General features: G+C 41.1%; 1 long non-coding RNA gene across 1 annotated transcript in view; it reads left to right on the top strand.

Annotated features, from left to right (window-relative positions):
- Nucleotides 1-201: 201 nt before the first annotated feature.
- The window catches only part of LOC307198305, a 58,819-nt gene continuing 35,210 nt past the window's right edge, over nt 202-23,810 (top strand). The window contains exon 1 of the long non-coding RNA XR_013831608.1: nt 202-468. This is a non-coding gene — a long non-coding RNA (uncharacterized lncRNA). The remainder of the gene's footprint in view (nt 469-23,810) is intronic.

Genomic DNA, 23,810 nt, shown 5'->3' with positions numbered 1-23,810 from the left:
TCTGTAAATGACAGCTATTATTAGCAGCATCCTCGCTTAGCAAAGAGGAAGGGAGAGGCCTTCTTCCCCATCAGCAAGTGAAACTGAGCCAAAGGCAGGATGGGTCCCAGGTGTCCTCTGTCCCAGCTGGGATCTTCCTAATCAATTTCTCTCCTGGAAATTGAGGGAGACCTTGGTGAAGGGAAGTTGGGCCAGAAAAGAATAAACTCATTTCGAGCCAGACGTAAGAAACATCCTTGGTTCAGGTAAGTCCAACATCCCCGACTCTTTGTCTCTTTTCTCCTGTAGCTCTTTCCGCTGGACTTGGCCACAGCACACACCCTCTCCCAACGTCCTCTGTTGGCTCCACCCTTTGGGCAGGAGCATCTTCCGGAGTGGGCCTGGTGGAGTCCCTCACAAGACATCAACTTCTTTAATGATCAGTTACCATAATGACTAGCGGACCTAGAAGAGAACCGCCTCTGGAAGGTTTGCATCTGCCCATGTTTCCTTTTTGTTCATCATTTTCAACATGTTAAGGATGTTTTAAACCAATATACATGAGCGCCTCTTTTATCTGCTGAGTATTAATGTTGCTGCATTTTTAGGAAAGGTAGGATTATATTAAATCCTCGTGGGTGTCTTTCCTCCCTCCTATTTGAATACCTTTATTTGTACTTTTAGAATGGCTGAATGGATGCAAAAGCGCTCTATGGGGGCTGGATTTTTAAAATTGTGGCCAAATATCTGTAACGTAAAATTTGCCATTCTAATCATTTTTAACTGTGCAGTTCTGTGGCATTAATTATATTCACATTTTTTGTGCAACTATCACTAACATCTGTCTCCAGAACTTTTTCATCTTCCCCAACTAAAACTCTGTAACCATTAAACCTCAGCATCCCCTTACTTTCCTTCCTCTAGCCCCTGGAAACCACCATTCTACTTTCTGTCTCTATGAATGCCATTATTCTAGGAACCTCATAAAAGAGGAAACACGCAATATTTGTCTTTTTGTGATTCCTTTATTTCACTCAGCATAACGCCTTCAGACTTCATCCATGTTGTAGCATGTATCACAACTTCCTTTTTAAGGCTGACTACTAATCCATTGTATGTATACATCACATTTTGTTTATCCATTCATCTGTTGATGGACACCTTTTGGCTATTGTGAATAATATTGCTATGAGCATAGATGTACAAACATCTGTTCAAATTCTTGCTTTCAGTTCTTTTGGGTCCATGCCCAGAAGTAGAATTACTGGATCATCTGGTAATTCTATGTTTAAGTTTTTGAGGAATCACCATTCCGTTTTCCACGGCGGATGCATCATTTTACATGCCCACCAGCAATGTACAAAGCTTTCAGATTTTTCCACATCCTCACCAACACTTGTTATTTCCTGTTTCTTTGATAGTAGCCATGCTAATGGATGTGAGGTTATCTTATTTTGGTTTTAATTTCCGTTTTCCTAATGATTAATGACGTTGAGCACTTTTTCATGTGCTTATTGATCATTTGAATATCTTCTTTGGAGAATGTCTGTTTAAGCCCTTTGTCAAGTTTTTAATTGGGTTGTTTGTTTTTCTGTTGTTGAGTCATAGGAGTTCTTTATATATTCTGGAAATAATATTCTCCCATTCCATGGGCTGCCTTTTCATCCTCTTGATAGTGTCCTTTGAAGCACAAAAGTTTTAAATTTTGAGAGTCCAACTTACTTATTTTTTTCTTTTGTTGCTGTGCTTTTGGTGTCATATCCAACAAATAATTGCCAAATTTAATGTCATAAAATTTCCCCCTATGTTTTCTTTAGTCTAAGCGTTTTATACTTTCAACTCTTACATTTAGGTCTTTGACCCATTTGAGTTAATTTTTATATATGGTGTAAATAAGGGTTCAACTTTTTTCCCCCCATATAGCTATCCAGTTTTCCCTTTACCATATGTTGAAAAGACTTTCCTTTACCCCCCCCTTAAATGGTCTCGGTACCCTTGTTGAAATCATTTGATCGTATATGCAAAGGTTTATTTCTGGGCTCTCTATTCTAATCCATTGGTCTATATGTCTGTCTTATGCAAGTACCACACTGTTTTGATTACCATGGACATATAGTAAGTTTGAAACCAGGAAGTGTGAGACTTCCAAGTCTGTTCTTGTTCAGGATTGTTTTGACCTTTTGGGATCTCTTGAACTTTAGGATGGACTTTTATCTACCTGCAAAAGTGTTGTTGGGATTTTGATAAGAATTGTATTGAATCTGTAGGTTACTTTGGGTATTATTGACATCATATCAATATTAAGTCTTCCAGTCCATAAACATGGAAAGTCTTTCCATTTATTTGTGTCTTCTTTAATTTCCTTCAGCAGTGTTTTGCAGTTTTCAGTGTACCAATCTTTTGCCTTCTTGTTAAGTTTATTCCTAAATATTTTATTTTCTTTCTTTTTCTTGCTCTGGCTGGGACTTCTAGTGAGTATTTTTTGAGATGCTGGATATGTTTTGTGCTTTCTAACATGGTAGCCAGTAGTCACATGGGGCTACTGAGTACTTGAAATGTACCTAGTCCATCTGAGGAAGGAGCTGAAGTTTTAAATTTTATTTAATTTTTATTATTGTAAATTTAAAACTAAATAGTTACACATTGGCTATAATAAAAAAATGAACAAGTGTTGGCAAAGATATGAAGGGATTGAAATGCTCATGCATTGCTGGTAAGAATGTAAAATGGTGCAGCCACTTTGGATAACAGTTTGGTAGTCCCTCTGAGAGTTAAACCTAGAAGTACCCTATGATCCAGCAATTCCACTCCTAGGTATATACCCAAGAGAACTGAAACCATACATTCACTCAAAAACTTGTGCATGAATGTTCACAGTAGCATTATTCACAATAGGCAAAAAATGGAAACAGCCCAAATGCCTATCAACTGATAAATGTGGTATAGTGAAAATGTGGTATATTCATAAATGGAAATTGTCATAAATGGAAATTAATCAGACATGATAAGAATTGCAGTGCTTATACCTGCTACAGTGTGGATGAATCTTGAAAACATTAAGTGAAAGAAGCCAGACATAAAAGACCACATATTACAGGATGTTGCTATTTGTATGAAATGTCAAGAACAAGCAAACCAGAGAGATGGAAAGAAGATTAGCAGTTGCCAGAGCTGAGGGAGGAGGGAATGGGTACAGGGTTTCTTTATGGGATGATGAAAATGTTCTGGAAATAGATAGTGGTTATGGCCACACAGCCTTGTGAATATTTGAAAACCCAGGGACTTACACATCTTAGAAGGGTGAATTTTACGGTGTGTGAATCATATTTCAATTTCAAATATAGTCACGTGTGACTGGTGGCTACTGTGTTGGACAGCACAGGTCTAGATCAATCTTGGGGATCCCTTCCTCTTGCCAGTGAGCAAGGATCCATTCAGGTCGTGAAAACAATAGGGGAGCGTTTTGGTGTTCTTCTTGAGAAAGTCTTCCTCACTCTTAAGAAGGAGGCCCAGGAAGAGGTGCTCCCTTTTCTTTTCCCTACATTGTTTTCTTCATTCCCTCCATTTTTTCCCCTACGATGTACTGGATATTGGAACTGCGGACACCATCTTGAGTCCACGAGGAGAGCAGAGTGGGGAAGATGGAAAACACATGGGGTTTTTTATGGTTTCATTGAGCCTTGGATCATATAACACCTGGGGCCCATCCTCCTACTCATACAACCTTATGAGATTATAAATTGTCTTACTGTTTAAGCCATTTTGAGTCAGTTACTTGCTGCTGAAAACGTTACTGATACAGTTATGTTCCCTCACGCCTTGCTGTTTATCACCACCCTCCTCCTCATTATGACATTGGGTGGTAGTTCGAGCACAGGTACAGAGATCTTCAAGACTGCTGCTGGGTGCGGAGGAGTTCTCCTTAATGGGGTTCTCTCTCCACCTTAGTAACTGTCAGAGAGAATAGACAAGCTATTAATAAATAGCATTTTCACCATGCTTTACAGCTCTCAAAGGTCCCGCACATCCTTTATCTCAGTTGACCTTCACCTAGGTGAAGGTCTTTGACCCATTTGAGTTAATTTTTATATATGGTGTAAATATATAAAATATATATGCTACAACCTAGCAAGATGGTCTGGGCTGAGGTCCTTACCCCATTTCATGAACAAGAAAAATGAGGTTCCAATGGAAATGACTTGCCCCAGGTCACCCAGGAGGACATGGAGAGGCAGATGTTCAAACCCAGGTCTTCAGACTTCGGTTTTAGTATCCCTAACCACAATGTCCTATTTGGAGCAGACGTTGGGTGGTGGTGTTCGATTTTTATTCATTTCTCTACTCATTTCCAGTGGGGAGGACTCTGCAGTCATCCTGCCCTGTAACAATTTCATGACTAGCAAGGCTCCTTAGGGCTCAGCCAAAGCCCACGTGAACGTTCACATGCCAGGAAGCACACTTAGGGATCTGAGTGGTCATCATCTTGGGCTGTAGGAATCTTGTGTCCTGGCCTCTAAACCCAAGACAATGGGGTGGCTGGGACATCACTAGGTGGATTCCACCACCACCGTGGTTTTTGTGGCATTTGAAAGGGCAGAGGGCTGGGTGTGATTAGGCTGGTCCAGCGTTGCTCATTAGCCCAGACAAGCAGCAGACGTGAGGGACAGCCCTAAAGGAATGATCATTTCAGTCTGGATCCCAGAATAACTCTGGCTCTCAAATAAAACCAGGAAAGGAACCCAGTGCCTGCTCAGATCCTATGCTCTCCCAGCTCAACTGTCTTCAAGTCCTATCTATACGCCTAAAGCCCCCATGAGCCAAAGATGGCCTTACTGTCCTTCTTACTGAGAACATGCAAAACCCCAGATGCCATGCATCTTCCCAGCTCAAGTCTTTCCTCTGAGAATGTGGTACAAGATGTCTGGAGGACAGCAACTTCAATCTTATCGTCATCATTGTCACTGTCATCATCAATGTCATCTCCAGAGCGTCATCAACAGCAATTAGAATATCAAGAACCAACACTTACCAAGCACCCTATGTGCTCAGTGAGTGGCTAGGTACTGTACACACTTTAACTCATTTGACTTCTCACAACAGCCCCATGAATAGGTTCTGATGTTATCCCCAATTGATAGAAGAGGAAGCCGAGCACAGAACATTAAGTGGCTTTGTGGAGTCATACAGGACTCCTGCCTGGAGTTCATGCAGAAGCCAGAAATGTGAACCTGGGCCCCTCTGGCCCCGAGCCTGAGTTTTATGCTGCCTCTCCAGATGGAAGCAGAAACAGTCATGGATTGATCAATTGATCAGTGAATCAATAGAATCGAAATCCAGCCCCTGTGCCACAACATCCCACGTCCCTAAAGCCTATGGTCAGGGATGGGAACGTGAAAGAAAAACTGGCTGTATCTGCAGGACAGCATTGAAAAACAGGGACTGGTTGTGTCAACTGGGGAGGACTGACGGTCACATGAGATAACAGAATCCAAGGAGGATGGTCCAAAGTGAACCCTGGACATTTGTCAACCAGGACCAGGGGTGTTCCTCGCCCAGAGGGAGCAGCTGGGGTCAAACCTCCTTTCTCATGGAACGCGTGGCTTCCTCCTCCCAGAAGAAGGAGCTGTGTGCAAACCCAACTTTCCATGGGTCTTTCCCAGAGAGCACCAGAATTCCTGATGCCAGGCTGTGTTTCCCCACTGCCAAGGCTGCGCTCACCCTACGCTGTGAGAAGGGAGAGTAACAGTGGGGGTGGGGTCCTTCCCCAGAACGTAAGCCCACAGAGAGGGTCTAGCAGAGCACCTTGGCCTTGGCACACATCTGTCTGAGGACGATGAGAGGCCCGGGGAACCTTGGCCCCTCTTACCGACCCCGGTTTCTAAGTCTCCAATAAAGCCATTCTATGTGACTCTGTGGAATTCCCTGAAGGTCCTGGCACCTGACAGATGGCGACCACAAATGGACCCCCCTCACTGACGAGCACGTGGCTACGTGCCCGGCACATAGTGAGCCCTTACTGTCAAATCGTGCCAGTTGTCAAGGCGTCGCCGTGATCGTGATTGTCGTCTCCACTGTGAATGTGGCCGTCGCCACCCGTCTCGGCCAAGCATCGCACCGGCCCTTTCTTTCCTCTGCTGGAGGGGATCCTGCAGCCCGGAAAGGGGCAGGGGCCCTTTAAGAAACTGGCCCTCCTGCTTCAGTGCTGCATCAAAGAAATGTCAAGAGGCTGAGTCTGCTCCCGAATGTAATGTGTCCTGTCAATCAGGCGTCAGACCGCAGACCTGCAAGGCCCATTGACGGAGACCCAAGAAGATTTATTTTGTCTCATTTAATTGCCCTTTTTGCTTTGTAAACATAAAGGTTGCAGCTTATGGTCTGACAGCTAGAGTAGCTTTTTTTTTTCGAGAAAAAGATAACATTTGCGTTCTTAGAAATGTTTTGCTCAATCCTGTCTAATAGTCCCTCGCCCCCCACCCTTGCCTTGTGCAAGTTCTCTGAGTTTTCTTTAGGAAGACCCCAGCACTGGTGTCAGATGGACCCCCGTGACCCGTGGCTATTCCTCTCTGGCTTCAGTTTCTTCTTCTGTGAAATGTGTTGGGAGAAGTCACTGGGGCAATGCAGTTGGAGTGGCTGAGAACCAGCACTAGGACTGAGAGCTCTTGGGTTCAAATCGCAGCTCTGCTGCTTGCTAGCTTTGTGACTTAACCTCTCTGTGTCTCAGTTTCCCTCTCTATCAAAAGGGGATGCTTGGGCTTCCCTGGTGGCGCAGTAGTTGAGAGTCCACCTGCCGATGCAGGGGACACGGGTTCGTGCCCGGTCCGGGAAGATCCCACGTGCAGCGGAGCGGCTGGGCCCGTGAGCCATGGCCGCTGAGCCTGCGCGTCCGGAGCCTGTGCTCCGCAACGGGAGAGGCCACAACAGTGAGAGGCCCGCGTACGGCAAAAAAAAAAAAAAAAAGAAAGAAAAAGGGGATGCTTAAGGTAACTAGGAGGATTGAATAAGGTAATGTGAGTGAAGCACTTAAAAGAGGGCGTGGCCCATAGTAAGGGCTGCGCAACTGGGTTTCTTTAAATTAGCAGATGCTCTGTGCTTTGCTCATGCCTGACACATAATAGGGAGCTTTTATTATTTTCTTCCAGATCAAAGGTTACAAAGAGACTGCCCAAGCAGTACTTTATTTGTTAGCATTTAGCAATTTGAGGACTTCAGTTGCGATATCTTAACGCTTTCTGCAGAGGCTGCACAGGCCTAGCCAATGCAGACTGCGTTAGTGGGCGGGGCCGGCAGTAGGAAGGGATGGGGCTGGCTATGCCCCAAGGCAGGCTCTGGGCCCCTCGCAAGCAAAATATGCCAGGTTGAAGATGTGTGCAGCACACGTGGAGATGTGCACGTGTGGGCATGCCTCCACATGGGCACGTGCACATGCAAACACAAACGTGTGTACATACCTCATGCACAGGTCCACATGCAAACAGATGCTAAACATTTACGTATAAGCACACACATTCAAAAGGGCACCACGCCCAGGCGAATGCACACACATGAAAATTCACATGCGTACGCACTCAAACACCCCAAACCCATCCTTGGACTCACACCCAGACCCAAGGACAAAGTCACATGTATCCATCCGTGCATCCGCACACAAGCACACACTTGTCTCCCGGTGCTGAGGATAGTGGTTTGTTCTCATCTGATGGCAGAACCCACTTCTTGTCCATTTGGGGTAGAAAATTGGAGAAATGATGACTCTGCTTCGTGATCGCCAACCCTGGTGACAGTGTCACGTGATGGATTTTTAAGGATGCAAGATTAGAACAGTGCCGACAGAACTAGGGGCACAGCTACTTAGGCCGAAAGAATATGAGCCACCAGTGGAGTTTTTAAGAGTCATTTATGTGACTGGAGACTGGTACAGGCTAATGATTTTGCTTCCCTGGGCTCCTACCCAGCGGCGAAGCTCAAAAACTTTCCACAGCTCCGTCTTGCCTTAAGATTCAGTGTAGAGTCATGAACTTTGTATTCCCCTTCCTTCACTCTTGGTTCTAACCCATCTTAGCTATTCCTCATTATGCATATAATTTTCCAGCTATTCTGTGCAATTTTCTCATTCTTTAAAACACCTCATTCGTTCATTCCCCATGTCTTTGACATACTCTGACATCTGCCTGGCAAGCCCTTTTTCTCCTTTCTCATTTTTCAAAGCCCAGCAAAAATGTCACTTCTGGAAAGACTTCCACTTGACTTGCTTGACTTAAATCCATTCATTTATTACCAGCCGACTCTGTGTTAGGCAGTGCGGTAGGGATTTAAAGATGGACGTGACATAGTTCAGGTCCATGTGGAATCTCCAGAGTTAGCCTGAGGGGCACTTTCACCATTGTAATGAAGTATTTGCATGTATGTCTTCTTCCCCAAACAATGAGCTTTTTGAAGTCTAGAGCTGTGCCTTTTATAACCATACCACGCGGCTCTTGCACAGTGCCTTGCTATGTAGCTAGTTAATTGTTTCTCCTCAAGCAAAGGAGGAATCGATTATCATAACATACAAATGACAGTAACCTGCAAGGAATCTAAGGAGACTCTTTGGTGTTAAGTCTTCTAAAGCGGGAGGGTGGAGATGACCTTGTGGATGATTTTAAGGGCTACGCTGTGATGGCGCTGGTTGGTGAGCTAAGAGCAGTCTGCAGAATGTTTACATTCCTGTGACCATCAGGCTTCAGTCAGCCAGCAACACGACTGGGGCCAGCCTGAGGCGGGCAGTGGGAGAGGGGTGGAGGAAAGTGGATGAAGACTGAGAGCGGTCAGGATGAGGGAGACTGATGGGTGGGGTTCGATAGAGAAGGAGGGTAGGGTGGGTTTGGTCTCTGCTTGGATCACTGAATATGCAGAGGTATCATCACTGAGATGGAGAGACAGGAGGACCAGGTTTGGGAAGCAGAGGCCTCTTTCTGGGAGGAGGATTCATGTCAAGTGTTTCATTAGGAAGTGATCCCAGAAAAAACTGGTAGAGAAGTAGGAACCTAGGGAAGGGAAGGAGACCAAGCAGTGGTATGATAAGTAGCAAAGTCCAGGGCAATGGTTACTCAGACCCACAGGGGAGCCCTGAAGTTCACGCTTCAGAGGGGTCCCTGTCATGGGCAGGGGACCCGGAGTATTTATACTCCTGCACCTGTCAGTCTTTGGTTAAAGAATGCCCTCGGTGGCGACATCAATCCCTGGGCACTTCTGGCCCTGTGCACCTACAGGAAAAGTCTCTTCTGCAGCCTGTGTGCAGCCCTCCAACAAAGCGACGCTGGTGCTGGCTGTCGCGTGTGGAAGCCACGGGAGGACGGCATGCCCAGAACAGCCAGTAAAGGGATCCAGGGGGTGTGGGCAGAGCACTGATGTGGCGCGTGCAGAGTTTAGTTCGGGGCATACTGAGTTCGGGTTCCATGCGTGATAGGTCATCTAAGTGGAGATTCTTATTAGTAAGTTGGATATTCATCTATCCGTCCATTCATTCAATCAGTATTATAGAGTGTGTACCATGCGCCCAGCCTGTTGTAGGTAACAAGGCTCCGGAAAGACAAACGCTCTGTCTCAAGGAAACTCCCACTCCAGCAGCAGAGACAGAATAAACAAGTGAATTTTAATGTCAGGCGGTAATAAATGCTAGGAAGGAAACTAAGGAGACTTGTCTTTAAGGAGGTGATATTTGAGTTGAGGCTTTAATGAAGGGAGGGAACCACCCCTGCCAACATCTGGGGAAGGAACATTCCAGGCAAAAAGAACTGAGATGCTTGGAGTGACTGCAGGGCCGCAGTCACTCTGGACCTGTGCACTTGGCATTTCTTCAGCCTGAATTCCTGTTGCCTAAAACTCCCACCTGATCCCCCCTGCCCCCAGCCTGATCCCCCTTTCCTAGGCCAGCTCCCAGTTGTACTTTCGATCTTGGCCTTGGGGAGGTCTTACCTGATTTTCTAGCTGCTATTTTATGTCCGCCTAGCACCAGAAGTTCCTCTAGCACCTATCCAGTTGAAATTCATTACTTATTGGGGTAGTTATTTGCTTAGTCTCCCATCCACCTCTCTCTCACTGGTTTATAAACGCCATAGGATAGACAGTGTATTTATTGAAAAAAATAAAAGGTACACTATGCCAGGGATCTTAAAGAGTAAAACAATGGCCAAGGATCGTTGTCTTTCCTCTACCCATAGATACTCATCCATCTTTCCACCCAACTGCTCATCCATCTGTCCACCCTTCCATGTATCCATCCATCCATCCGTCCATCCACTCTATCTAGTAGTCATTCAGGATGACAGGCTTCTAAAGATTTACTATGTATCAGGCGCTCGGTAATCACCGTGGAGTTTCATTTGCACATTCATTGATTCTGCCACCCTTTCAAAATTTATAGGAGATGCACTTATTTGCCATCACAGGACAAGTGGGCAAATATCTAAGTCCTATCTGAAGGAGAATATTGAAGTGTCAAAATGTGAGTTTAAAATATGTTTTCGGTCAAGAGGTAGGGGGCAGGGTGGGACACAAAGCTAAAGGGTTGATACGTCAAACCTGTGAGGTTTTCATCAAGGAGAAGAAACTGCTGGTAAAGCGCAGGCAGCCTGAGCAGCGTTAGAGCTGGGCGTGTGCAGCTCCCTGCAGCGGGCAAGCCAGTTCATCTCCGGGGGCTGGGCCAGGGCTCCAGCGCTTAACCTTGCTCGTGGCCATGTGATGGCAGCAGCTGAGGTCACATTAGTTCCAGCCCTCTGACTACATTTCTGCCTTTGTTTCTTTAACTTGGACTTAAGCCCAAGTCATTTCGGGCTAGAGCCCTGATCTTCTCCAAGGACTCCATTTCCTATATTCCTAAACTCCTCGTGGGGGGTCCTGCTCCCCCAAAAGTGACTCCCAAGTCTCTAATAGAGTCGTAAGACTCTGATCACCTGAACTTCAGTGTCACCCTGAGGTCTCCTTCTCCCTGGGTGACCCCAGGACATCCTGGATCGAGTGCAACTTCAGTCCTAGACCTTGTCCCAACTTGGTCTTTCAGATGGGAAGCTGAAAGATGGTTCAACCATTTCAGATGGTTGGAAATGTTCCCCAAAATTCCTTACTTCACTAAATAATTCCTACGTTGTGGAGTAGTTCGGAGGATTCCATGAATTAACACATGTAAAGGGCTTGTAACAGTGCCTGGCATGTCATACCCAATGGTATTACTCTTGCCGTTGCTGTTGTTATCAATCTTCCAGGACACAGTGCTGTAAAGCAGAGTGCTTACCCCAGAGTCACGAGCCCTAATTCTTCCCAGGCCCTGTGATTTGAAGTAAGCCCCTTAATACCCCTGGATCTCAATTTCCCCATCTGAAGTCAACCCAAAGGCCTCTTTAACTTGCCTTGTTTTACACCGGCTTAATTCCCAAAATACTGGAATGGTGTATCAGTTCACTAATACTCTTACAGCAGTAAGTAATTAAAAAACAACAATCAAATCGATTGAAGCAAAAGGGGATTTTTTTTTTTTTGGTTTACAAAATGACGTCACTAGGACTACATTTCCGTCCTCTTCTTGGCTTTCCTTTTCTCTGTATTGGCTTCCTTCTCAGGCAGGCTCTTCCCAGGTGCTGGCAAGCTTTGGGTTTTCAGTCTTCCATCCTAGTAACCACAGGTGGAAGACAGTGGTTTTCTTTCTTTTCTTTTTAAATTTAAAATTTTTATTTTTTTGAAAAAAATTTCCAGTTTTATTGAGATATAATTGACGTACAGTCAGTGCCTTTTTTCCCAATCATCTATTAAAAATCCCAGGATTTGCTTCTCCAGGACTCAACTGGGCCATGTGCCCACCCCTGAAACTATCACTGTGACCAGGATGAGGGTGGTCCACGTTGCATATCAAGCCTTGAAGTTGATGATGGGAGTGGGTGCCATTAGCCTCAGCTGATTGGGAGATGGAAGGGGCGGAGCCCCACAGGCAAACTGGAGTACTGTACCGGAAGAAGGAGGGATGGTTGCAGGGTAGATAAAACAACAGATGTCTGTAAAAAGAGCACGTGAATGAAGCGTGCCCTGCCCTGGCCCTGGCCCATCTCTCTGGAACCTTCCCTCATCCCATTCCCTGAATGTGATTTTCTTTTTCTCAGCTTCCCTTCTTTTGCCAGAACATCTCTTACCCTCATCTGTTTACTGAGCAATTTTTCACACTTAAGAATTTCGGGGAACTGATGCTCATCGCTACAGGAAGAGTTCGTTGTTCTTCTGCGCTCCCGTGATGCTGTGCTTTGATGTACAACGTGGAGCCTCTGATGATGTAATGTGACTCCTTATTTCCATGCCTGTCTCCCCTACTAAATCGTGAGCCTCGGGGACAGTGACTGTTGCGATTTACCTTTGTAGCTCTAGTGCTTGGAGTCATTGTGGTGCATAGTAGGCACTTAATAAATGTTTCTTGCATTAAAAGGATTCAATCAAGCTGCAATTTATCTAAGCCTTGCCAGTGTTCCCCCTCGCACATCATTTCCCTGTGTCCTAGAGGAGGGCGGGAAGATCAATGTGACAATATTACAAAGGCCTGGGAGAGCAGGGCAGCCAGTGAATACGAGGTTTTGTCATTGGTGGCATATTGCTTATTGAGACCCTGGCACATTGCGTCTGCCGGGGGGTTGGACAAGAGGATTGGAAGGTCGTGATCAGAATGCCAAAGTGGAAAAAAGTTCGGTTGGCAAATGCTGAAGACATTGGCTAAAAAGCCCATAAAATTTACATTGGATTAGCAGGTGAAAGATTATGTGACCATTGCAACAATTCCTTCTTGGCATATGAACATCTCATTTATAAAAATATTGATTCCACTTCTTCGGACAAAATTGATTAATTATATTTTGAGAGAGAAAAATCGTTTCCAGGTCTCTGCAGGGGTTGCCTTGTCTCATCTTGTGGTGTCCTGGTCCCCAGACTGCTGAATAGCCTTATTTTTCAAGACTGCAGCTTCTTCCTGCCTGGAAATGGGGGCCCACAGTCTATAAGAAAATAGGAAGAATGTGTCTCTGAGAATTTCTTAGGCCAGCTGTGAAAATAAACAGTCTAAGCATAGAATATCAAAGTCTTAAGAATAGAAAGCATCTTGGAAATTATCTAACTTAGGGGTCCTTGACTTTCAAGTCTTACAACCCATCAATCATTGCATTTTAGGGGAGGATGGGCCAGGAAAGTGGAAAATCCAAAACACATTAAAATTCTACTTTCCTGTCATTAAAAGCCCTGTGAGTGTTCTCTATGGAAAATTAGAACACTATAGAAAAAAGAAGAAAATAAAAAATGGTCTTCCATTATCCTGTCACATTAAGAAAATCACTGTTAATATTTTAAAGTATGTATTTTCAGTAATGCTTTTTTTTTTTTTTTTTACAATATTAGAATGATTCTCTACACATTACTTTGTAGCCTGGTCTTTCATTTATTATGAAACATTGTGGTGACTTCTTGCCGTTTGCCTTTTACAACATGATTTTTAATGGATGGGTAATATTTTTTCATATATTTGTATAATATTGTCTTTATCCATTGTTGGATATTTAATATGCCTCTAGTTTTCTTGTTTTGCTATTTAAAAACCTAATGTAATTAGCATTGTGACATATAAAGCTTGCGTGGGTCTCTGGATATATCCTTAGGCTATGTCTCCTTGAGGGGGAATTGCTGGAGCAAAGCCTGTTCCAATTTTCAGGATTTTGATATGTGTTTAAAACTGTCTTCCACAAAATATGCATCCATTTATACTTTTGCTAATAGTTATTTTCTTGTGCCCTTGCTGAGGCATGATATTAGCATCATTAAAAAAAAAAAGCTGCCAGCTTGATAGCCAAAGAAGTGTCTCATTTTTCATTGTTTCTTTTTATAAATGGCTTTATTGAGATATAATTCACATACCATATAATTCACTCATTTAACATGTACTCTTCAGTGTTTCTAGTATATTTATAAGGTTGTGCAGCCATCACTATAAACTAACTTTAAAACATTTTCGCCCCCTCAAAAACAAACCCTGTACCCATTAGACTCATTCCTTGTTTCCTCTCTCCTCCCAAGACAAGCACTAATCCATTTTCTGTAACTATATTTGCCCATTCTAAATATTTCATATAAATTCCACTTCATATATATTCTAGAATCATACATTATATTGTCTTTTGTGACTGGACTGTTTTTTCACTTAGTGTAATGTTTTTAAGGTTCATCTGCATTGTAGCATGTAGCAGCACTCCATTCCTTTTTACGGCTGAATAATATTCTATTCAATGGATATACCACATTTTATTTACCCATTCATTAGTTGATGGACATTTGGGTTGTTTCCGCCTTTTGGCTATTATGAATAATGTGCTATGAACATTCATGTAGAAATTTTTCTGTGGATGTATGTTTTCATTTCTCTTGGGTATAAACCTAGGATTGCAATCACTGGGTCATAGGGTAACTCTGCAGATTCAACTTTTTGAAGAACTGCTAGGCTGTCTTCCAAAGCAACTGCACTCTTTTACATCACTACCAGCAATAAACGAGGGTTCCAATTTCTCCGTATCCTTGCCAACACTTACTGTCTTTCCTTTTTTTCAGATTTATTTTTTATTGAGGTAACATTGGTTTATAACATTATATAAGTTTCATGTCTGTCTTTTTGATTACAGTTATCCTCGTGAGTGTGGAGTCGTATCTCATTGTGTTTTTGATTTGTATTTCCCTGACGGCTAATGACATCGAGCATCTTCTCATGCACTGGGCGGCAATTTGTATAGCTTCTTTGGAGACAGTCTATTCAGGTTCTTGTCCATTTTGGAATTGGGTTATTGTCTTTTTATTTTTGAGTTGTATGAGTTTTAAATGTTTTGGATAAAAATCATATATATCAGATATATGATTTGTAAATATTTCCACTCAAATTGTGAATTGTCTTCTCACTTTGTTGATGATACCCTTTGCAGCATGAAGTTTTAAATTTTTATGAAGTCCAATTTATCTATTTTTTTCTTTTGCCTATTGTCCTTTTGGTGTCATAGCTAAGAAACCATTGCCTAACCCAAAGTCAGAAAGATTTTCTTCCATGTTTCCTTCTAGGAGTTTGATAGAGTTGGATCTTACATTTAGGCCTATTGCATAAAAAAGTGAGTATCGAGGTTGCATATTCACAATTTGTCTTTTGTGAACTTTCTGCTTATTTGCCTTGTTCATTTTCCCATTAGGCTGGTTTTTATCTTACTGATTTTCATAAGTAATTTATATATTGGTTGTTGGCACTTTGTCTTATTTGCTGCAATTTTATTTTCTGGTTTGTATTTTGCCTCTTAATTTTGCTTGTTGTGTAAAGTTACTTTTAAAAATTATTATTTTTTAACCATATAATAAGCAAAGAGACCAGATTCCTTGTTATAGGGATTTAAAAAAAAAAAAAAGGATTTCCTCTTTAGGCCACATCTGTGACTGAGCTTGTGCCTGCATCACAGGATTGTGACCCTCCCACCATTTCCTGGTAAAGAATGGGTGATCTCAGATTACAAGCAACTAATAAAAGATGGAAATTTGGAGTTGTGGTCAGGAACATAGACTTTGTCTCAAGACATAGTTTGGTTCAACTCCTGGTTCCCATATTTACTAGCTGCATGACCTTGGGTAGAGTATTGACCTATTTGAGTTTATTTTCCTCATCTGTAAATTTGGGATGATAATCCCTTATTACAAAGTTATTGTAGAGAGTCACTGAAGGAGTACTTGTGGTACTGACAGTGTGACTGATTAGAAACCTAAAGACAGTCCCACTGGAAACATCTAGAAGTGCTGAAAATAGTTAGGTATACTTTTAAATGAAGAAATGAGTTTGCAGACAATAAAGGGGATCCTTAATTGGCTGAAAACTAGAAGAATAAGCATGTAAATGGGCAGTGTGACCATCTTGGGTGGGGTGTCAATCTTAGCAACTTGGGGAGGTGGGTTTTAATATCCAGCGAGGACAAGAGACAAGGTTTTTAGCCACACAAAACCTTGAGGTGGGGTGTTGAGACTGAGGCCACACCTATAGTAAAACAGAACCCTTAAAAAGGCTGCATCTTCTGAGAGAGTAGACAAAAAAATCCACCTGCCAGTAAAGGGGCAAGACAACAAGTTTGTCTATTTCCATCTGATGTCTGGGTAGGAAGAGTCCCTGTATATCTTCAAAACCACAGGCTGGCTGTTCCTCACATACATTTGAGATTCAAATTTATACTGAGAATACTCAAGCTGAGAAAATGAAACAGCAGTCTCAGATTTTTCTTTTCTGGAAGTTTTTACTGACTATGGAAGAAGAGAGAACATTCTCCACTCATTTCTGTGACAAAACATCGACACCCAAAGCTAACAAGGACAGCATAAGAAAGCAAGATTACAGGCCAATCACATGGGTGAACGTAGATGGAAAAAGCCCAAAGTTTTATCAAAAAAGAACTCATCAATACATTAAACAGATAATATGTAATGTCTGATTTGGCTTTATTCCAGGGATGTGAGTTTGGATCACATTAGAAAGTCGATTAATGTCATTCATCCCATTCACAGATTAAAGGAGAAATATCTTGTGATAATTTCAGTATATATAGAAAAAACTGATAACATTTCTTAGCAAAAGAAGAATAGAAGGGAATTTCTCTTAGACTGCTATAAAAATATTCTAAGAAACCTTGCATTTAAAGAAAAATTGAAGAAAGCATTCCCTTTAAGATCAGGAACAGGAAAGTAATATCTATTGTCACTACTTGTATTCAGTGTTGTACTGGAAGTCCTAGACAGCACAGTAATGTGAGAAAAGAAATAAAAGCTATAAAGATAGAGATGAAGAAAAATTCAGTATTCCCAAAATGGTATGATTATGTAGAAAACACAAAAGAGTCTACAGATAAATTCTTAGAATTAGTAAGAGAATTTAACACAACTCTTGCACAAAAATTTAATCTATAAAAATAAATGGCATTGGTAGTTACCAGCCATCAATAGGTAGAAACTGTAATAAAATATGTACCATTTATAATAGTATCTATAAAGAAATAGAAATCTAAAGATTTGTAAGAAACCTTTAAGGAGAAAATTATAAAATGTTATTGGAAGATGTTAAAGGAGACATAAAGCGATATTTTATGCTCATGGATAAGAAGACAGTTTCACAAAGCTGCCAGTTCTTCCCAAGTTGATCTGAAAAGTCAATGCTATTCTCATTAAGAGTCCAACAGGATTTTTTTTTCTTTGTAGCATTTTATGCTAATACTAAATTTTATGGAAGAGTAAAGGGCTAAGAATAAGATACCCATAAAGGGGAAAAATGAGAGGAAACCTGGCTTACTTCATATTAAGAACTAGTATAAAATTATTGGTTAAAATCATGAAAAAGCTGTACTAAGTAAGACAGTGTAACAATGAGATGGACGAGTCATTGTATCCCTCCCTCATACTATACACAAAAGTAAATTCCAGCTGGGTTAAAGATTTAAATGTGAAAGGCAAACATAACATCTTTTAGAAGACAATATTGGAGAATATATTTGTGACTATGCATCAGGGAACAATATTTTGAAAACAATATGTGGGAAGTATAAATCATAAAGGGAGAAATGAATAAACTTGACTGCATAAAAATTCCTGTTAAAAAAACCAACACACAAAGATGAGAGTTAAAATAAAACCCAAAATCTGGGAGAAGATATTTGCAACAAGATTGGTAAAAGATGAGTATTAGGCAAAATAAAGAACTACAGGTCAGCATGAATAAGACAAATAATCAGATTGAAAAATGGATAATCAACTTATAAAGGCTATCACAGAAGTGGAAATACAAATGTCATTAAACACTGAAGAAGATGGTCAACTTCATTAATAGTCTGAGAAATAAAAATTAAAACAACCATAAGATTTCATATCATACTTCCTAATTGGCCAAACTCCCCCCCACCAAAAAAAAAAAACAAACAGACAATATCAGTTGTTGGTGAGGCCATGATGGCAAATCTTACACGTTTCTGGTGGGAGGATAAATTTATAAATTTATAACTGCTTTGGAAAACACTTTGGCTTTCTCTGATAAAGATGATGGGCAGCATGAGTTGCATACAGGAATGTACGTAGCAACCCCTTTTAATAACAGCAGAAGGACCGGAAATACTTATCAGCATTGGAATGGAAACGCAAATTTTGGTACATACAATGAGATTCTAAACAGTAGTGAAAATGGACTACAGCTACAAGTAACAACAAGGATGAATCTCAAAAACATAATACATTGAGTGAGAAAAGCAAATTGTCAATGAATAATACAGTATGGTTCTATTGATTTAAAGTTCAAAACCCATGAAAAGGGCTTCCCTGGTGGCGCAGTGGTTGAGAGTCCGCCTGCCGATGCAGGGGACACGGGTTCGTGCCCCGGTCCGGGAAGATCCCACATGCCGCGGAGCGGCTGCGCCCGTGAGCCATGGCCGTTGAGCCTGCGCATCCGGAGCCTGTGCTCCGCAACGGGAGAGGCCACGGCAGTGAGAGGCCCGCGTATCGCAAAAAAAAAAAGAGCATGAGATGTAATATTTTTCATCCAAAAGCATCAAGTACCAAAATCCAAGAGCAAACATACATAACGGTGAAATTTAAGCGGCATTTTCTTTGGAGCTGGCAATGGAACAAGTATGCCTGCATTTCTGCTTCTAGCCCATATTTTTGCTACTTTAAAAAACAGGTTTGTTGAAGCATAATTGATATTTAGTAAATTGCACATAAGCTTGGATATATGTGCACACACATGAAATCACCATCACAATCAAGATCATGAACATGTTCCTGACCCCTCGAATATTTCCTTGTGCTTTTTGTAATTCGCCCTCCTGCCTGTCCTTGCCTGCCATACATCCCCGACCCCAGGCAACCACCGATCTGCTTTCTGTTGCTATAGATTGCTGCTCACTTTTAACGAATTCAGTACCGATGAAATAATACAATATGTGCCTTTTGCATCTGCCTTCTTTTATTCAAATAACCGCCTTAAAATCTATCCATGTTGTATCATGCATAAGTAGTTCACTCCTTTTTATTGCTGGGAAGTATTCCATCCTGGGTATACCACAGTTTGTTTATCCATTCATCTGTTGAACATTTGTATTGTTCCCAGCTTTGACTATTTCAAATAAAGCTCCTGTGAGCATTTGTATACAAGTCCTGTATACACATGTGCTTTCAGTTCTCTTGTATAAATACCTAGGAGTGGAATGGCGGGATCACAAGTAAGGTGTATGTTTCACTCTTAAGGGACTGCCAGACTGTTTTCCAAAGTGCCTGGAGCCATTCCACATTCCTATATTCCCATTAGTGTATGAAATTTCCAGCTGTACCACATTCTTGTCAACACCTGGCGTGGTTAGTTTTTAAAATTTTAGACATTCTAATAGGTGTGTACTGGTATTTCATTGGGGTTTCATTATGTTTCTCTAATGACTAATGATGTTGAGCATCTTTTCATGCTTATTTGCCATCTCTATCTTCTTGGGTAAAGTATCTGTTCAAATTTTTTATCAAATACTGCTTTCATTTTGTTTTCTTATTATATGTTCTGGATGCAATCTTAAAAAATCAAGAATGTGATTTGCAAGTAATTTCTCTGTATTTTGTCTTTTATTCTTTTCATAGTCATTTTAAAAGCTTTATTGAGGTATCCTGTATATATCTTGAAATTCACCTATTCTGAGTACAGAACTGAATTATTTTTAGTACATTTACACACCTGTGTGATAACATCACAATTCAACTTTAGAATATTTCATCACCAATAAAGATCCCTTCTGCGTATTTGCAGACATTCCCTGTCCCCACCGCTAGCTCCAGGCAACCACTAATCTTATCCTGACTCTTTGGATTTGCTTTTTCTGGACATTTTATATAACTGGAGTCTTACAGTGTGTGGTGATGGGTCTGGATTCCTTCACTTAGCATAACGTTTCTGAGGTTCATCTACGTTGTTGCATGTATCAGTAGTTCATTGTTTTTTATTTCTGAACGGTATCCATCAGTTGATGAACATTTGAGCTGTCTCAAGTTTTGGGCTATTATGAATAATGCTGCTGTGAGTATTTGGGTTTAAGTGTTTGTCCAGATATAATCTTTTATTTCTCTTGGGTAGATACCTCGGAGTGGAATTATAGCATGTTATGTTATATTTATGTTTAGGGGCTTCCCTGGTGGCGCAGTGGTTGAGAGTCCGCCTGCCGATGTAGGGGACGCGGGTTCGTGCCCCGGTCCGGGAGAGGATCCCACATGCCGCGGAGCAGCTGGGCCCGTGAGCCATGGCCGCTGGGCCTGCGCGTCCGGAGCCTGTGCTCCGCAGCGGGGGAGGCCACAACAGTGAGAGGCCCGCGTACCGCAAAAAAAAAAAAAAAAAAAAAAAAAAAATTATGTTTAAATTTTTGAGGATCTGCCAAACCTTTCTTCCCTAAAGTGGCTGCATCATTTTACATGCAATAATTTGGGGTTCCAGTTTCTTTATAAGCTTCCAAATAGTTGTATTATCTGTGTTTTTGATGATTTCCATTATAATCAATGTGAAATCATGTCTCATGGTGCTTTGAATTTGATTTCATTAATTGTTCATTATATACAACATCTTTTCATGTGTTTATTGGCCAATTGTATATCTTCTGTGGCAAAATGTCTACTCATATATTTCGTACATTTCAATTTCAGCTGCTATTTCTTCAAATATTTTTTATTCTCCATTCTTCCTTTCAGGTACTCCAATTTCATGTATATCAGGGAAATTAACATTGTCTTACAGCTCACTGAAGTGCTGTCTATTTTTTAAAAGCCTTGCGTCTTATTGCAGGTAGTTTCTTTTACCGTTTCTTCCGTTTCACTAATCTTTTCTTGCGCCATGTCTTGTCTGTTGTTAATCCACCCCATCGAGTGTAATTTTTCATCTCAGCCATTTTAGTTTTCATCTCTAGCAGTTGATTTGGTGGTTTCTCTTTGTTCCATGTGCTTAATTAACCTCTTCCATGTTTTCTCTAGCTTCTATTTATAAATTCCATCAGCTGTATCTGTTCTGCATCGCTTTTGATTAGTTGATTATTTTCCTTATTATGGGTTGTATTTTCTTGCGTATTTGTATGCTCAGTAATTTTTGAGTGCCACTTTTGATTTTGAATTTCACCTTGCTGTGACTAGATATTTTCCTTTCCGATGACTACTTTGAGCTTTGTTCTTACGTGTAATTACGTTACTTGAAACCTATTTGATCCTTTTGTGTCTTGCATTTAAGCACTGTTAGGCAGGGCCAGAGCAGCTTTTAGGGCTAATTGTGCCCCACCACTGTGACAAAATCCTTCTGGTACTCCACCCAGTGCTCTGTGAATGATGAGGTTTTCTGGCGTGGCTGGTGACGATAGGCATTCTTTCCTGGTCTTGTGTAGTTCCTGAGTATTATATGTCTTAATCCTTTATGGTGGTTCTTTACTTCACTTTGGGGAGGGGGGGACGGTTTGTCACATTCATGAGCTGATCAGTACTCAGCTGAAGACTCACTGGGGGCCTTCCGCAGATTTCCGAAGATCTCTGAATAGCCCTGTGAACTCTAGCCACATTGGCCTTCCTAGTCTCTCAGCGCCATCTTCTTATCTCAGGTGGATCTCATTCTGCCTGGGGTCACCACCCCCTCATGCTGCAGCCTGGAAACTTTCTCCTGGCGGTAAGCTGGGCCAATCCAGAGCCTACCTGGTTTGTTTCCTGTCTCTCAGAGGTCACTGACCTTCTTTGACTAATTCCAATATCTTGAGAACCATTGTTTCATAAAGTTTTAAATGACTTTTTTAGATGTTTCTAAACATCTAAAAAATGTGAGAAGGTAAATCCAATTCCTGTAGCTCCATCTTGGCCAGAAAAGGAAGTGCTTCTATTCAGTATTGAACTGAAGGAACAATGATAGTGTAACAAAACACACACACACACACATACCTGCACACATACACACAAAGAAATAAAAGGTATAAGATTTGTAAAGAAAGCAATGAGGCTGTCATTATTTGAAGTTAATGTGATTACATAGAAAAATGCTACAGAAAAAAAAAGAAAAATGCTACAGAATATAGTCATATTAATAACAAATATAAGAGTTCAGTGAGTTGCTTAATATACAGAAAAAATCAATATACAGAAAAAAATCAATTGTGTTCTTAAACACCAGTCGAAACAATTAAAAACAGTAATTAAAAAGATTCAATGTACCATAACGACAAAACCTATAAATTAATTAATATCCAGCAGAGGACAGACGCAAAATTTGTGGAGCAAAATATAATATCCTTCTGAAAAATATATGAGAAGACCTAAAAAAATGGGAAAACCATGCTGTGTTCATGGATCAGAAAAATCGCAGTTCAGATGTCAATTCTTTACACATTTAGCTATAAATTTATGCAATTGATATTTAAATATCCAAATGCTTAATATTAATTATTTTAGTGGAACTTCACAAGAAGGACCATAAAACCGGTGTGGACAAGTAAAGGCTAAGAAGATCACGGCAATTTTGAAGGAGAAAAATAAAGAGAGAACGTTTCCTTCTTTGACATCAAGACTCACTGTGAAGTTGCTCTATCAGTAAGTGTCCAGTCAAGGGACAGAAATCACACCAGCTGTTTTAACAGAGTTTAATATAAGGAACTGTAAACCGGTTGTAAAATTGTTGGTTAGGTAAATAAAAGGCAATAAAGGACACAAAGATAGCACAAAGACAGCAACTACAGGAATTACTTACAGCTCTGGGACTAAGGGACAAAGGAAAATGGTTGGAATGATGACTTTTGACTGAATCTCTGTTGGGAAATGGTAAATAAGTTATGGTTTATTCACTGTAGGATATGATATCACAGTTTGGATGAATGAATGAGACTCATGTATCAATACAGATAAATTAAGAAAAATATGTTTGAAGGAAGAACAAGTTTTAAAGGCTATTACATGTAATATTTTAAAACATGCAAAAATTTTAACATATACACATATATGTATATTACACGCATATAAATATACATATATAATTTAGTATATGCTTATATAGAAAAATTCAATGAACATTAACATATTTGTGGTTCATTCACAGCGATTCAGTATTAAGTTTACCTCTGAGATAGGACAGAAATAGAGAAAAGAATAAAAGGTATTGATGAAGAGGAGTTTACTAGCGTCTGTAACATTCTGTTTCTTTAAAAAGTGTTTGAAAGCAATATGGTGAAATGTTAACATCTGTTTAATCTTAGGGTATATGTGTCTGACACATTATTTTCTGTGTGTTTGAACAGAACTAGGAAAAGGAAAAGGTTAAATGAGATAATGTACCCAAAGCACCGAGGTGACATGGGGTTATTATAATTGTGATTATTGAACTGACTGCCCCAGGTCATGGCCGTTGGATGCAGAGGAAGCCGCATGTCACATTTAGGGTTGGTCGTGCTGGCTGAAAGAGACAGAATCCTATAGGATTTCAGAAAACTGTCACCCCTAGGTCCCTCTGCTACCTGGTAGCACCACTAATTTAGGACAACATTGTCAATGCTGAAATGTCGTTTTATAGTGGAAACTAAAACTCAGAGGAGAAGAGTAATCGGTGCACAGGAGCCCAACCAAATAGCCTTTATCACGGAGCTGCGGCCACTTTTAATTTTACCTCCCAGTTGTCTTTCTAGCCAAGACACAGAATGAAAGATGGAGCTGCTGTTGGAATCAGCCAGATGTGAGTTTGAACATGAGTTCACGTTGCATAGATCAACCCATTCTTCTTCTTAAAGTCTCAGTTTCCT

This window comes from Stenella coeruleoalba, assembly GCF_951394435.1.
Source record: "Stenella coeruleoalba genome assembly, chromosome: 15".
Classification (NCBI taxonomy): Eukaryota; Metazoa; Chordata; class Mammalia; order Artiodactyla; family Delphinidae; genus Stenella; species Stenella coeruleoalba.
This window is presented reverse-complemented; position numbering and strand designations above follow the sequence as displayed.